Source organism: Saimiri boliviensis, chromosome 5 (genome assembly GCF_048565385.1).
Source record: "Saimiri boliviensis isolate mSaiBol1 chromosome 5, mSaiBol1.pri, whole genome shotgun sequence".
Classification (NCBI taxonomy): Eukaryota; Metazoa; Chordata; class Mammalia; order Primates; family Cebidae; genus Saimiri; species Saimiri boliviensis.
Genome location: NC_133453.1, coordinates 123,267,981 through 123,285,733, shown reverse-complemented (window position 1 = coordinate 123,285,733; position 17,753 = coordinate 123,267,981). Strand labels below are relative to the sequence as shown.

The following is a 17,753-nucleotide window of genomic DNA, read 5'->3' as shown; positions in this document are numbered from 1 at the left end:
CTAGCTAGGGGAACCTTGTGAATTTGGTCACCCAACTGGGCTATTTCTGCATCTCCTGCCATATTGACTTCAAGCAGAACTAGGCAGGAGATCTTGCCAAGAATAGCATAAGCAAAAGGTCTAATATTCTAAAAGAGGTAATGAAAATAATAGATGAAGAAAAAACTGATTGTAGCTCCAGAGCGTCTACACTAGCTGCCTCTGATGTTTGGTTCTACGTCTGTTTCCTTGTGAGTGTTTCTCTCAATGCCTGGTAAGGACTTTGCATAAGCCCTTGTTTTGTAGGGACCCAAAGGAGTTCTGTCTTCCTGTATACCTTAAACAGACTTTCAAAACGATGGGGAATTACCCTTAAGATGAGGCTGTGAATAACATGGGGTCATGGGAGTTCTAGGTTAATGATATTGATCGGAGTGGCTTGTAAATGAATTATTCTATGGGCAGGGGAGACTTCAATTGAGATGTGAATTTGATTCTGAAGGCTGATAGTTACATTTCTGGGAAGTTGTGGGCATAATTATCTGCCTTCTGAACTGAAACTATAAGCAATCCTTGGGATAGAACAGGAAGGAAACAGTGATTTAGATTAATAGAAATTTGACTGTATTTGAAAGGAAAGGGCACCTTTAGCTATTTATCCTAGAAAACAGTTCATCCATTTGTGTGAAGAGGCATGCACAAGAATGCACACTGCAGTAGCATGTGCAGTCGTGATAAGTTATTTGGCATCAAAGTGTCCATCAACAGGAAAGGAAAGAATCAAATAATACTCCATTCATGCCATGAAGCCCGAGTCATCATTAAAGAACTGAAGAAGAGCTATTTGCATCTTGACATGGAAAGCCCTCTGTGACATATTATTAAGCGGGGAAAAGAAATCAAATTGTCAAGAAATATTTAAAATAGGGTATCATTTATGTTTCAAAAAGCTTATATATTTAAATATGTACGTGTATTTTCCATGTAGGTTTCTAAATAATTTTTACTTTAATAACATATTCATGATTACTTTTGAAAAAGAATGATGCATTGTGTTTGTGTATACACACGTATATTTGTATATATTTTAATAAGAGAATATTCTGAAGGAATATTTCATGGAATAATGAAAAAGAGATTTATTTTTTTCCAAATAAGTAACCTGAGGTAACCAAAGGTAATATAAAAGAGGAATGAAATCTCAGTCTTTCTCTGGGCGCATCAGTTTCCAGAGATGGTAATTTTAATTTAAGATACAAATCAAAGCTGTTAAGATACAAATCACCAGCTATTCTAAGTAGGCATGAAGCAGCATAAGTTATTTGCAAAGAAATCCATTGCTTGAGAGTTTAACTTCATTTCAAACAAGATAAGCTTGTTCTAGATACTCAGTACTGGGACAGAGATAATCAGATAAGTGAGCTATGGCTTCTGTCCTTGGGGGGAACCAATCTAAAGGGAAAGACAGACAAACACCTATCATTTACTGGTAAGTCCGCACTGCAATACTCCGAGATCGAATGCAGTACTCCAGAGGGGAACAAGTTGTAGATACACAAAGGAAGAAACAAGTGCTGATAATTTTTAGGGAAATAATTATGTTTTCATAAGGAGCAGGTAAGGCTGATTTTCTAGACCCCAAATTTGATAGATTTTGTAGGTCATTTGGTAGCCCTTCATTTCCCACAGAGGAAATAAACATAGAGAGGGCTGGGGCCATAATGATGATCAATGGACTAGAGGTTTTGGTGCTGATGAAAAGTTCATTTTTGGAACTTAGAAGTGATAACATTAGACTGAAATAATACTATTGGATGTGAAGCTTCCAGTGACCTATGAAAAGAGGCAATTTTATATGGTTACTTTGAATAGCTAACATTTCTCTCACACTTATTTGGTACTGTGCTAAATACCTTGTATTGGTCCATTTTGCATTGCTATAAAGAAATACCTGAGGCTGGGTAATTTATGAAGAAAAGAAGCTTAATTGGCTCATGGTTCTGCAGGTTGTACAAGCATGGCGCTAGCATCTTCTTGGCTTCTGGTGAGGCCTCAGGAGCTTAAAATCATGGTGGAAGTCAAAGGGGGAGCAAGCATATCACATGGCAAAAGACTAAACAGGAGGGAAAGGGAGGAGGTGCCATGCTCTTTTAAACAACCAGATCTCACTTTAACTTATACAGTGAGAACTCAGTCATTACTGCAAGGACAGCACCAAGCTGTTTATGAGTGATGAATCCTTTTGACCCAAATACCTCCTACTAAGTCTCACCTCCAACATTGGAGATCCCATTTCAACATGAGATTTGGAGGAAACAAAACATTTAAACCATATCATACTTCATATGAATGATCTCATTTAATCCTTAGAGCAATCCTACAAGGTGAATAGTATTGCGATCCTACCTATGGTGTAGGCAGTGTTATTTCCATTTTATAAATAAGAAAAGTAGAGATCAGAGAAGCTAACTTACTTAAGTGATTTTACATCATCAAACCCAAAGAGCTCCTAAAACTCCTGATTTTATCCATATGTCGGTACTGTACCAGAAGTAGAAGACCTTCAGGTTTTACCTTGAATGGAACACCAGAAGTGGAGTCTGCAGAGTTTAAGCATTTCCAGGAGATGACAGGAACATGACACATGGCTATCCAGACAGACCCCTCAAATGGTGATGGGATGAAGATCACAGTGTAAAAGATGTCAAGGTAGTCTGTGCAAACATTGGAGCCACTGCTGGTTACGGCAGTGAGTAGGGTGGAAAGGAGAACTGATTTCACTGGCACTGTGAAATATGGCGGCATGTTCTGAGGTTTGCTACTTGAAGGCTATGGTAAGGAAGGGTTATAACTGAATAGTGTGGGATGACAGGGTAGTGGTGGAGACATTAGCAATCTCTCTCCCTTTTTACCTGAAGCAAATGATCATGGATGTTCCCAAAATTAAGCTACTATAATTTGGAAACCACCTATATGTCCAATAAGGAATAGCTAAAACACATTATAGGATTATAGGACATCCAATTAAGGAGATACTGTGCAGTCCTCATATACGGTATTGTGGAAGAATACTTCATGGCATTAAGTTATACTTAGTACATAGCTGAGGGTGGAGAATTATGGAGTGTGCGCTCTCAGTTTTGTAAGTGTATTGTCATAGACATTTGTCATGTTCGTGACTGCTTGTGATCTTACAAACAGCTTTTCTATGCTTGTGATCGTACAGACAGCTTTTCTATGGTTAGGAATATCCCTATGTTAAAACCATCTCTTCCCCAACATTGAAACCAGAACGCAAATTTTCAGTCTCACAGCTGGAATGCAGGCATATGATCTGAGCTCCACCGACCAGTTGTACCTTATGAGAGAATTCAGTCCTGAATTGAGTCACATGTGCAAACAATCCCTGTGCAGAGCCTTCCATTTTATTGAACAGGTGGGGCATTTTATTGAGGGAGTTCATGGAAGAAACTGGGTTTTGGAGGCAGCAGAAGCTCCCTCCCCAGCCGAGTTTTGCAAAGTGGTTTGGGGCCCTGTTATGGCAGCTTAGTCCTCAGCTAGCTCCCAGAGCTCTCTATTTTGTGAAAAATTTGAAACTTTTAAACAATGCTCTTCTTTATAAATTTCTTAGCATCGTGTAATTATAGCCAATGTTAACACTAATTTTTTTTTGTTTTACTCTTTCTTTTTTTCAAGCATTTATTCAACAAAAAAATCATTAACTGTCTACTACTGCTGAGAACTCAGCCAAGTCCTAAAGGAGCAAAGATGTTTGTGATGCTTTCTTTGCCTCCAGTCCACATATTATGTATACAGTCAGGAATGTTTCTTTAAATAATCTTGGCAATGATTTTTCTAAAGGCTGCATGAGCATATAATGAGTTTGAAGAATCGTGATGTAATTACCATATATTGCATAAAATTTATTTAAATGATTATAGCCATCTTCGATTTAGTTTTATTACTTACTAAATTAGGATATTTTCTCTGAGAATCTTGCTCTCTTTTGTTCTCATTTATGTAGTTTACTACTTTAGTTGGATCCTCTTACTTTTCTCTTTTCCATTTAAAATATTAGTGTGATTTTAAAATTACTATGTTACGTTTTTTCAGTTAAAAGTTTTAACAAAGTAGGAAAGAACGTGAGACAAAAATTCATGAACTTACCTTCAAATGAATTGATTTTTTTCATGTTTTTTATTTCTACCTCTCTGCTTGGATTGGAAATGATAATATTGTTATTTGTTTAGTGGTTACCTTAAAATTTGTAATATGCATATTAATTTTAACATATATACATATAAAATATGTTTGTAACAAAGAATAAGATATATTTAGTATCTTTATACTCCTTAAAAATAAAACTAAGACCTTATCATGTTTCACTTACCCATTGAACCCCACTGTGATTTAAAAAAAAAAATTTTTTTTTTTTTGAGACAGGGTCTTGCACTGTCCCCTACGCTGGAGTGCAGCAGCTGATCTTGGCTCACTGCACGTCTATTTCCGAGATTCAAGCGATTCTCATGCCTCAGCCTCCCGAGTAGCTGGGATTACAGGTGCATGCCACCACACCCAGCTAATTTTTGTATTTTTAGTAGAGATGAGGTTTTACCATGTTGGCCAGACTGGTCTCAAACTCATGACCTCAGGTGATGTGCGAGCCTTGGCCTCCCAAAGTGCTGGGATTGCAGGCATGAGCCACTGTGCCTGAGATCCAATTATTATTTTTAATGGCCATAGATAATTAGATTTATAAACGTATTTGGTTCATGTCTTTGCTTACTGCAATCTCCTATATTCTACTCCTCTCTCATTTTATTTTTTGCTAAAGTATGTCCTTCAGTATTTTAGTGAGTGTCTGCGGAAGGTAAAATGTGTGTTTTTGGCAAGTCTAAAGGGTTTTTATTTTTCCCTCATTCTTGGATAATGTTTCAGCTCAATTTGAAATTGAGGGTTCACAGTTATTTGCCCTAAATACTTTAATTACATTATTGTCTTGTGTTCATTAAGTAATTTTTGCTAACTAGAAATATCCTGGCAGTCTAGTTAATAGGATTTCATTTTGTGTCATTTTAAAAAACATCTCTCATAACTTTTAGGGTTTTGTCTTTAGCTTGAGGTGTTTATGGTTTTAATAGTGTACATGTTAATATGTATAGTATTTTTCTTTTTTTTACTTTATTTATTTTTGAGACAGAGTCTTGCTCTCTTGCCCAGGCTGAAGTGCAGTGGTACAACTTCAGCTCACTGCAACCTCTGCCTCCAGGGTTCAGGTGATTCTGCTGCCTCAGCCTCCCAAGTAACTGGGACTACAGGTGTGTACCACTACGCCCAGGATTTTGTGTGTGTGTGTGTGTGTGTGTGTGTGTATACACACACACACACACACACACACATATATATATATATATATATATATATATATATATATATACATACATAAATATTTTTAGTAGAGACAGGGTTTTTACCATGTTAGCCAGGATGGTCTTGATCTTCTGACCTCACGATCCGCCTGCCTCGGCCTCCCAAAGTGCTGATGTTACAGGCATGAGCCATGGCGCCCAGCCCGTACAGTGTTTTTCGTACTGCACTTGTAGTCATAAAAGCACATGTTCTTCAGTTGTGAAAATTTCTCAGCCCTTATCTCTTAGGCTATTTCTTCTATGTTATTCTCTCTATTTTCTCTTTTCAGAATTCCTTAGATACATTTTGGAGACTTTCAATGGGTATTTCTTCTCTTCAACTTTTTTCCTCTGTGATTTATTCATCAGCATAAGTTTTTAATTCAGTAATTATCTCTTCAATTATCTTTTCTAGATTTTGTCTTGGTTATTGGCATTTTATTTCAGATCATAATTTTTTTTTTACCATAGATTTATAGTAGATCTTAATGTACTGTTGTTTTTGTTTCTTATTTGCCTGTTCTTGTTTCAAATTTCTGATGCTTTTTATGAATAGAATTCTATTTTATGTTTTGGATTTTATTTTTAATATCAGTTTTAGCTTTTCATTGTTTTCATTTATTCGACATTGAATTATGTGTATTTTTTATTTTGCATGTCTTCTTAGTTTCTGTGTGCTTTAAAATTTCCATTTCATCTTGAATTGGAATTTCCTCTCATCTCTGTGTACACTTCTCCTCACCTAGAGGATTTATGGATGCCTCTGAGAAGCTTACTAGACACCCCAACTAGAACCAGGTTTTGTGAGTGATTTGCTGCATCTATCCTGTAATATAAAACTGGGTACATCTCAGATGAAGCTGAGCTATCAATTGACTTGGTTCAAGTCCTGTCATTCAGATTGTCTCTCTTTCCACTATGCAGTTCAATATCCTATGTAAGCTGTGACCCCAGGCAGCAATTGGTTTTCTCGATCCTTCTTTCAAGATTGAGGGACCCTTTTCCCAAACCATGTTTTCATGAAGTAAGCTGGCTGGCCTTTGTCTCCAAACATTCATGGAAAGCTTTTGATGCCTGATATATATTTAACGTCAAACTCTTTCCCATTTTTGTGTCCAAGACTTTGGTGCCCACTTCCCTCTCTGAGCTCAGGTTTTTTTTTGCTCACAGAAATGTTTATTTGTTCATATATACCAGGGAATTTACCTATAAATATTATGTATATAACTCAACTAATATTTTATAGAAGGTTCTTACTATGAGGTCCATTTCCTCCATGGCTTGACTTTAGAATAATCCTGAATCCTTCAAATTAGGCTAAAAAATATCTGCAAATTAAATGTGTTTTAACTACCCCTGATTCTCAAGGTTTTTAAGAGCCACCTACCTAATTTGACTTCTCCAGTTTGAATTCATATTATATTTCCAAGGAAAAAAACAAAGTAAACACAATTTTTCTTGTTTCTCTTCTGAGACAAATAATTACATTTTATACCTTCAGCAATGTTAGCATAATTTAAAAGGTAATAGTGGAGTAGTACCTTCAAACAGGTTTTCATGGAGTCCCCTTAAAGTAAAATTAAACTTTAGCTTTATGGCGCAATGGCTTGTCTGTTTGTTTTGGAAGGCAATGGAAATTATTTAATGGAATGCAATGAAATATTAAGCAACAAGCTTGAAATGATGAGGCTACTTATGTTTCAGCTCTTAACAACTATGTTTTTCTGAGATTATAGGAATTAAATGCAGTTTGCTTGTTGATGGGGTTGATGCATTGTCAGCAAATCTGGGTAGCTAAGTCATTGTTAGTTTTGTACATTTAGGAAGTGTTTAATGAGTGCTGGTGAAAGATGAGGGAAGTCATAATTTATTCTAAGTGATTTAATCGAGGAGCGTAAGCATTAACTTAAGTTTAATTCAAATTTACTGTATATAACCCGTATGAGTCTTTTCATGACTTAATAAAAAAGATTTAAAAATAAAACTAGAAAATATAAGTATATTACAGCTAAAGTAAAAATGACTGCATTGTTTAAAGCAAATAACAAAAAGTTAGAATGAATGAAGGAAACATGAACTAGTTTTTTGGTTTAAAACTTAAAGGAGATACAATGCAATAAACAATCCAAATGGTAATTAAGAAAATACTCCCACTTATAATACAACAACAAAAAAAACAAAACATCTAGGAATAAATTTAGCAAATGAAGTACAAGACTTGTACACTAAAACCTATAAAACATTGTTGAAATAAATTAAAGAAGACCTGAATAAATAGAAAGACATCAAATTTTCATGGACCAGAAGATTTAGCATTGTTAAGATGGCAGTACTCCTCAGATTGATCTACAAACTCAATGCAATCTTCCAGTTGGGTTTTTGCAGAAATTTATAAGCTAATCTTAAAATGCATATTAATTTCCATATAGAAATGCAAGATATCAAAAACAGCCAAATCATCTTGAAAAAGAAGTATGAAGTGGGAAGATTTACACTCCCAATTTCAAACTTACTACAAAGCTATAGTAATCAAGATAGTATGGTGCTGATATAAGGCTAGATATATACATCACAGGTATAGAATTGAGAGTGAATAAGCAAGTTCTCTAATTTATGGTCAAAAGACTTTTGACAAGAGGGCCAAAACAATTCTGTGAAAAAAAGAATAATCTTTTCAAAAAATAATGTTAAGATAACTGGAGATTTATGCCTAAAAGAGTGAATTTGAATTCTTACCTCAAACTTACAAAAAAACCCTCATAATAAACTTTAGACATAAATATAAAAGCTAAAATTATAAAACTTCCATAATTGAAGTAAATCTTCATTGCCTTGGATTAAGCAGTAGTTTCAGATCTGGCATCAAAAGCTTAAGAAACAACCAAAAATGGATAGCTTGGACATCAGTAAAATTTAAAAAATAATGTAGCTAAAAGGACATTAACAGGAAAGCAAAAAACAACCCATAAAATTTGATAAAATATTTGTAAAAATTATATCTGACAAGGAACTTCTAACCAGAATATATTTTAGAGAAATGTCTGTATTCCAAATATCCATTCAGATTTTTGTTCATTTGTAATTGGTTGATTTTTTGTTGAGTTATGAGTTATATATACATATATATGTATATATATAATATTTACATAATACATAGTTATATAATATAGAATATATAAAAATTTTTATAAATATAGAATATGTATATATATAAAACTCTTGTAACTCAACAAAAAAATCGCCCAGTTAAAAATGAAAAAGTCTGAATTGATATTTGGAATACAGACACTTCTCTTAAATAGATATACAAAGCTGGAGTTATCATATTACCTGACTTCAAATTATACTACAAGGCTATAGTGACAAAAACAGCATAGTACTGGTACAAAACCAGATACATAGTACAAAAACAGATACATAGATTAATGGAACAAACTACAGAACACAGAATTAAAGTCACATACCCACAATCAACTGAATTTTGACAAAGTTTGCAAAATATACAATGGAGAAACGACACCCTAATAAGTTGTGCTGGGAAAATTAGATAGCCATATGTAGAATAATGAAACTGGACCCCTACCTCTCATTATATGTAAAAATTAACTCAAGACGGATTAAAGATTTAAATGTAAGACCTGAAACTATGAAAGTCCTAGAAGAAACCCTAAGAAAAAGTCTTCTGGACCTAGGCCTAGGCAAAGAGTTTATGACTAAGACCTCAAAAGCCAATGCAACAAAACAAAAATAGAAATATAGGACTTAATTAAACTAAAAAGCTTCTGCACAGTAAAAGAAATAATAGAGTAAAGAGACAACTTACAGAATGGAAGAAAATATTTGCAAGCTATGCATCTGACAAAGTAAGATCCAGAATCTACAAGGAACTCAACTCAGCAAGAAGAAAACAAATAATTCCATTAAAAAGTGGGCAAAGGACATGAACAGACATTCTTAAAAAGGAGATATACAAGTGGTCAACAAACATATGAATAAGTGCTCAACATCACTAATTATCAGAGAAATGCAAATCAAAACCACAATGAGATACTGTCTCATACCAGTCAGAATGGCCATTATTAAAAAGTTTAAAAACAAAAGATGTTGACAAAAATGTGGAGAAAAGGAAACTCTTTTACACTGTTGGTGGGAATAAAAATTAGTACAACCTCTATGGAAAACAGTAAGGAGATTTCTCAAAGAATTAAAACTAGAACTACAATTCTACCCAGCAATCCTACTACTGGGTATCTACTCAAAGGAAAAGAAGTCATTATAGCCTATGTGTATTGTGGCACTATTCACGGTGGCAAAGATATGGAATCAACCTAAGTGTCCATCAGTGGATCATCTAATAAAGAAATTGTATATATTCACATATGTACACATACAGACATATAACACCATGGGATACTATGCATTCATAAAATAGAATGAAATACTGTCATTTGCAGCAACAAGGATGAAAATGGAAGCCATTAACCTAAGTGAAATAACTCAAAAATGGAAAATCAAATACCATATGTTCTCACTTATAAGCAGGAGCTAAACAATGGGTACACATGGACATATAGAGGGAAATAATAGATACCGAGAACTCCAAAGGGAGGGAGGACAGGAGGGGGGTGAAGGCTGAAAAATTAACCATTAAGTACATTGTTCACTATTTGGGTTATAGGTACACTTAACACTCAAATCTCACCATTATGCAATATATCCATGTAAGAAACCTGTATATGTATATCGTGAATCTAGTTAAAAAAAGAAACCCTTTAAAAAGATATACAAGTAGCCAATAAACACATGAAAAGATGCTCAACATTATTAGTCATTCAGGAAATGGAAATCAAATCCACAATGAGATACCTGTTCATACCCACTAACAAGTGGCTATAGTATAAAAAAAAAAAAAAGAACATGGGTGATAACAATTGTTGGAAAGATGTGGAGAAGCTGAAATTCTCACACATTGCTGGTGAGAATGTAAAATGGTGCAGCCACTTGGGAAAACAGTTTGGCATTTCCTCAAACTGATAAACAGAGTTTCCATTTGAACCAGCAATTTCTCTCCTAAGTATATACCCAAGAGAAATGAAAACATGTCCATACAAAAAGTTGTACAGGAGTGTTTTAACAAAAATGTGGAAATAGCCCAGATGTCCAGTATTGGTAAATATATACATGAATGTATAAATAAAATATGGCATATTCATAGAATGTTAGTCAACCGCAAAAAAACTGAAGTGCTGCCATGTGCTGCAGCATGGATGATTCCTAAAAACGTGATGCTAAGTGGAAGAAGTTAGTCAAAATGATTACTTATTCTATGTGTGAGAAGTGTCCAGAGTAGACAAACCCATGGAGACAGACTGTAAATTAATGGTTGTCTGGGGCCAGGTAAGGGGTAGGGGATGGGGAAGGACTGCTAATATTATGGGGTGTTTCTTTTTTGAGTGTTGAAAATGTTCTAAAAATAAATTATGGTAATAGTGGTACAACTCTGTGAAGTCACTAAAAACCAATAAAGTGTATACTTTAAATGGATGAATATTGGGTATATGAGTTATACCTCAATAAAGCTGTAAGTTAAGAGATGCGATGAATTTAAAGACATTAAATTCTTTTAAAATTGTTATATTGATCAAAATATTTTAAGGCCAAAGGGACCTTAGAAATTACTTACTGCATTTTTCTTTATATGTGAGATTAAAAAATTGAGAACTAGAGAAATTTGTCAGAAGATACACGTGTAGTTATAGAACCAAAAATATACATCTTATATTTTAATTTCTAAAACGTATCAAGATTTTATAACCTCCACAGAAACCATCTACACAGCAAATATGATTCGTAGGTGTGGTCGTAATTCAGATAATTGGATTAGTGTGACCTATCAAAATATTCATAGGTGACCTGAATCTTATTTGTGTGTGTGTGTGTGTGTGTGTGTGTGTGTGTGTGTGTGTGTGTGTGTAGGAGACAAATACTAAAACTAACAAGAAAGAAAAACTTATAAACAATCAAAAGATTACAGAGGCATGTGCTTACGTACCTTGGATAATCTATTAAACTGTATTTGAAGGAGAGACTTTTAAATTTCTGTGCTGTAATGTCATATGTGTATATCTAAAAATTATTCAGTAACCCAAGTAATATTTTAATTTTACTGTAAGCAAAGAAAATCTTTATGCTTTCAGAACTTATTTCTATAACTTATGATAATTGCTTCCACATTTTGACTTCACATAAAAGGAGAGTAAATCACCTTTGGACAGAAAGTTTGAGTTTCTTCCATTTGCACAGGCAGGTGATGGGAAATTAGACTCCCTTCCCCTTTGCTGTACCTAGCTTTTTTGTGTTCATATTTGAAACTTCAATCTTCTCTTCTTGGGGTTTTACATTAGTTCGAATTTGAAAAATAACTATCAAATTTTAGAGAAGGAGGGAGGTATGTAAGAACTCATGTAACCAATGTGTAGCCTACAGATTGCACTCTTCTCAGAGATTTCAGCTTGCATAATACTTTTTAAAAATCGAACTCATCTTCAAACATTGAGAGATTCGACATGGATTATCTGGAGTTCTGGTTTCTTTTGAAAATTGAAGGGTTTAGTAAATTGGATCTTCCTTCTTGCATGTTGGTTTTTAGTTGCGACTGGATGCCAGCTGCCCTTTTTCCATGGGTCCTGCCCAGGTGGGCACAACTCCCAGGGGCCTGCTTCACTCATTTACATTACCTTCCCAGCATATCAGTCGTTTGGGTTTGCAATCTCTGACTTAGCCCAATTACCCAGCTCTTCATTTTCCCCTCAAACATTTTAAATCTGCAAGTATTTTGGACCTTAGAAACATTCCCAGTGATGGTGAACGTTGGTTCTTGGGATGATGAAAAATACTAAAATATCATAATAGTTCATGATCCTTTGGAAGCCTCACATATCTATACATAAACAGATATTCAGTAAATCTGTGGTATTAAAATTTCATGGTGAAGGGGGCGAGATTAGGAAAAAAATTAAAGAATGCTGGGTGGCAGGCAGGCAATTAAAAAAAAAAAAAAAGAAAGAAATAGATAAAGGAAGAACTCGAGAAGACTAATGCATAACCTGACATTTTCCTGTCAGATGTAGCTCCTTCTTAAAAGGAAGAACCCTGAATAACTGTGTAAAGGAAACAGTGATCAAGTCAGGCTGGGGGCACCGCCTTTCATCCCACACCTCCAGAGCCTGTCTGATCCAAATGCCCAAATAACCAAGCATTTATTTTCCGTAAAAGAGAAAAACAAGAACTTTTAGCATGGGTGATACAAGTATAAACTGCTACAGTGCAATCAGTTTGGAGAGCAATTTGGCATTGACTTGTCACTCAAACGTGTACAACCTGTGACCCAAGGATTTCCCCATATGAGAAATAATCTTCTGCCTTTGATCTAAGGACGGCAGAACAAGAATGCTGACAACAGCACCGTTTGCAGTGTGAAAACTGTAAAAAATGGGAAACAACTCATAGCCATTCTTTTGGAATTGGGGTGAACTGTTGTAAGTTCATTGAATATGATTTCTAAAGTATTTTAAAACAAACTAGAATTATCTAATCAGCATGGATAAATCTTGATGCCGTAATGTTAAGTGGACAAAAATTGCAGCTGAATATAAAGTGGAATATCATATATACATAAACTAAAAGACACACATAAAACAGTGCTGTATATCATTCTAGGTTTATGCATACACAGTAGAACTATAATTTATGCATAGCAATGATGCTTTCCTACAGCAGGAGAGTGGCTATTGCTGAAGAAAAAGTAGAATAGGGGAATGAGGCTACAACTACATCTACAATGCCTTTATTACTTAAAACAGTAAAAAAATTAAAGCAAATATGGCACAAGATTAATCTTTGTTGAATAAGGGATGGTAGGTACGTGAATCTCTGTTACTTTACGTACTTTTCAGTATGTTTAACTTTTTTAAAATGAAACATTTTAAAGCTCTGGAGGGACTCAGGAATATATAAAAAGTTTCCTCAATCTGGTAATTGGTAGTTACAATGAAATCAATCCCATACTTATGGACAAAAATATTACTACTAATTCTACTGGAGTCAGGAGCAAAACTTTCTGCTAAAAACTTGCTTCCCTGGTCAATGCTTTATGACCAGAAAATGCAACAAGTCTTGTAAATATTGAACAGGAAAAGCCAAAAATGTTCCAATTTTCTATCTAAAAAAGTCCAACAGAATAAGCACATTTAGAACCAGAAAGAGTGCTTAGAAATGTACCTAAACAGAAGTTTAAAGTTTATTAATTCATAGGTTTATTTTTTGCACTACCTATAACCAATTAGAAAATGCAAGTAGTAAAAAGTGTTTATAATTCTCAACAACAATCAAAAACATAAATACTTAGGATTTAAAGAAATTATGCCCAAAGGCTATTGAATTAATTTATAAATTCAATAAGTAGACCATCAAATCAATAAATTAATCAATTCATTAATTCATTAATGACTGAATTAATGAACTAATTTAATGATTAATTCATTAATTTATTAATTTGGGTCATTTTGTTGTTCACATCCTTTCCCTCTTTCCTTCCTCATTCCCTTTCTCTGTCCCTCCCTTCTTCCTTTGTTATTTTTCTTTCGATCTTCACATCCTTTACTGAAGGATGTGAATACAAAGACCCAAATTAATAAATTATTTCTACCCAGAAAACCACCCCAATAAGTTGGTTACTTAAAACAACAATGGCCGATTTTCCTCCTGATTCCATAAGATGACAATCTGTGTAGTTATTCTGTTGTTCTCACCTGAAATCACTTACCAGACTGTTCACCTAAGGATTTGACTATAGTTTGTGAGTTCACAGTTACCTTGTCCAGGTATCTGGCAGTTGGTGTGACTGTCACCTCTCCTCCAGTGGCTGTCCCCCTCTGGTGGGCTAGACTGGGCTGGTTGTCAGCATGACAGCCTGAGGGGTCATAGGAGATGGAAGCTTCAAGATTCTATAGTACAATGAAGCTGTAAAAACTGAATTAGGCCTATGTGTATTGAATATATTGGGTGAAAAAATGCAGTCACAGAATAATAGCTGTCGATACCATTTATATGGAAAGAAAAAAATCAATATATATTTAGGTAAACAAAAACCATTAAAAATATTCATCTCTGGGGAGAAGAGTAGAAAGGGGTGAGTAAATGTATGCAACTTTCATATACTCTATATAATTTTTTACAGTTATATCTTTTACAAAGAAAATAAACGCATTTAATATGGTATAAATTTTTAAAAATAAAAAATGTTATTATCTCATAGATTGGCCAAGTTCTACAACATTTCAAAGGCAGTAACTAGGAGGGTATGGGCTGAGGAAACTTTCTCACAAGCGAAAATGTGGAAGAAACTTGGGATTTTTTCCTCGAGTAAGAGAAAAATTACATTCGTTCTAGGGAACAGGGCTATGGCCAGTGAGTGAAAATCCAAGAGACAAATTGAAACTTTCTAGGCATTTGAGACACCCAAATGTGAAAACGGCTCTTGTGAAAGACAATGTGACCCATTTGTCACTAGAGGCAAGAAGAGACAGGCAAGCACTTGTGAGATCTGTCTTAGAAGCAAAATTGTACTGGTGGGTCAGTGAAGATGGGGCCAGGAAGACATCATTTAAACCGAAGATTCTAGGATTTCAAATGTCCCGAGAGAAGGTTAACACAAGAATCATGGGGCAAAATCTAAGCCACAGTCCATGAGGTGTCTTGGGTTCCACAAAGAACTAAGTCATCACAAGAACTGGCTGGCTGTGCATAGCTGTATCAGAAAATGCTTGGAATTCCACTGTTACATGTACGTAGATATGTTCTCTGTTTTAAGTTTCAGATCCTTTGCTATTGAAGTACAACTCACAGGCCAGAAGCATCAGCTTGTTAGAAATGTAGACTCTCAGGCTCTTCTGTGGCTCTAGTGGATCAGAATCTGCATTTTAACAAGGTCTGCCAGTGACCCCTATGCATACATTTGAGAAGCACTGGTGTGTCCAAATATCCATAGAACACCTCTTATTCTTGAGCCTTCAAAGCCTGAATAAAAAGTAACAACCTACCACATGGGGAAAAAAAAGCCCAGTAATTGAAGTTTTTATTTTTATTCCTCAAAACTAGGTGGAAACGCTAAGCAGAAGAAAAGAAATGACTATATATATATATATATATATATATACATATATATATATATATGTACACATGTCTATATGCATGTGTATATGTACCATAGCATAGTATATATATATATATATATATATATATATATATATATACACACACACACACACACACACACACACACACGTGTGTGTGTGTGTAAAAGCTAACTTTCTAGCTATCTAGTGGGTGGTCATTGACTCTTTTACCTTTATTTTGAGACAGGGATTTGCTCTGTCACCCAGGCTGGAGTGCAGTGGCATTATTATAGCTCATTGTAGCCTCATCCTCTCAGGTTCAAGCAGTTCTCCTGCCTGAGCCTTTTGAGTTGGCTGAGACTACAGGTGCATGACACCACATCTTGCTGATTTATTTCTTGTAGAGACGGGGGGTCTCACTATGTTGCTCAGACTGGTTTTGAACTTCTGGGCTCAAGTGATTCTCCTGCCTTGACATCCCAAAGTGTGCTGAAATTAGAGGCATGAAACATTATGCCTGGCCTTATTTTACCTTTTTAAGGGAGTTTAGCCCGCCACGCTCTCAATAAATGAACTCAATTTAATTAAACATTGAATAGAAAAAGATAAACATCTTAGAGATTTTTCTCATACATTTCATCTTGGCAGCTGTTATTAAGACATCTTTAATGTCATATTCTGTATTTTGTGCTTTATTAAAATTCTTCCTATTGTTTTCAGCATGTTAATTGGTTTTTAAAATTTAATCTCTTAATCCTCATTTACTTCTAGCATTTTTTTCACATCAGGATTATTTTGGGCGGTGGGTGGGTGGAGGGAGGTTACTATAAATGAAGAATGAATAACCTCTTAAAGTGGAAAAAAAAAAACCTAGGTAATTGGAAATATTCTAATTACCAGCTGAAGCCTTAGCAAAAATGTACTGGCTTCCAATTTATTGTACAACATCCTTTTCCTGAGTCATTTCGGTTTTTCACTTGTGTGCAAAGACATTCAATGGAAAATAATGAATTCTGCAATGTGTAGGGACATCATAGTTAAACCTTTTCTGGATTTTCAAAAAACATCCCTTTTCATAAACAGTTTTCTTAACAAGTTGTGTTGTCTCTCAGCAGGCTTTGCAGAGTTTAGAGCATATTCTACCCAACTGGCCCCAGATGGAAAATACTCTCTTGAAATTGGATGGCTTTTTAAGTGTAGCTCTCCACAGCCTGCTCAAAGAAAGATAAAAAAAAAGCTTGAACAGAATGCATTTAGTAGCATGGTCTGTAATTCCCCCAGCATCCCATATATTTGGATGTTTTTGCTTTTGGCAGTGGAATTTTTCTAATTTAATTAACTCATTAATGTTAGCAGATGACACAGTGTGAAAATTCTTTTCCCTAGCCGCTTATCTCAATATTCTTCTAGTCCACTGGGGTTATGAGCACACTTTATTTATTTATAAAATTTATTTATTTGTCTGTTTTGTTTCTATATTGCCCTTCCCTTTAAGAGTTCACCAGCAACATGTAGGCATTTTATGTGATGTATTAAAAACCTTTCTTAAAGCAATAAATGGAGAAGAGGCAGAGGAAAGAAATAAAGAGCGGTTGTGCAGGGGGAGATCTTTACAAAGAAAGAGTGGGAGAGAGGGAACAGATGGTTTGAGAAGAGCAGCCAGAGCTAAAATGCTTACTTTGGTCTAAGCCCCTGCAATTCTGTCTCTTCATTCTTAATTCATACACTGAAGATGTAGCAGTAGTTTGTGTCTGGAAATCAGCTGGCAACACCAGGAATGACAGTAAAGGCAAATGCTCCAGGGTTAGCTCAACAAAAAAATGAATCCTCCTTGCTCAAATCATGTACTCGTTTGTTTGTTCATTCACATTTTTATTTTACCTTGCATTTTACTAATCAATATATAAATCTCTCTCTCTCTCTCTCTCTCCCTCTCTCTCTCAGATGTTAGGTCTCCTTGAAATTTGAGGACATGTATTCCTTCCTTCCCTTCTCTCCCTCCCTCCCTCCCTTCTTCCTTCCTTCCTTCCTTCTTTCCTCATTCCCTTTATCTGTTCCTCCCTTCTTCCTCTTTCTCTTTCTCTCTTTCTTTCTTGCCAAACAAAGGGCCTGAGACAAAATAGGTGTAGAATACATATTACTTAATTTTGAATGTATGGAACTTTTGAGCAATTATACCTACAGATTATTT

General features: G+C 35.0%; 1 protein-coding gene across 8 annotated transcripts in view; it reads left to right on the top strand.

Moving 5' to 3' along the window:
• NCKAP5 (NCK associated protein 5) overlaps positions 1-17,753 on the top strand; it is a 986,396-nt gene that overhangs the window by 118,932 nt on the left and 849,711 nt on the right. Inside the window, exon 1 of one of the 8 annotated variants that reach the window (XM_074399888.1) lies at positions 5,202-5,297. The exons of the other annotated variants lie outside the window; for them this stretch is intronic. The gene's annotated coding sequence lies outside the window, so the exon portion shown is untranslated. Of the gene's footprint in view, positions 1-5,201; positions 5,298-17,753 lie in introns of those variants that run through there. 8 annotated transcript variants of the gene reach the window in all.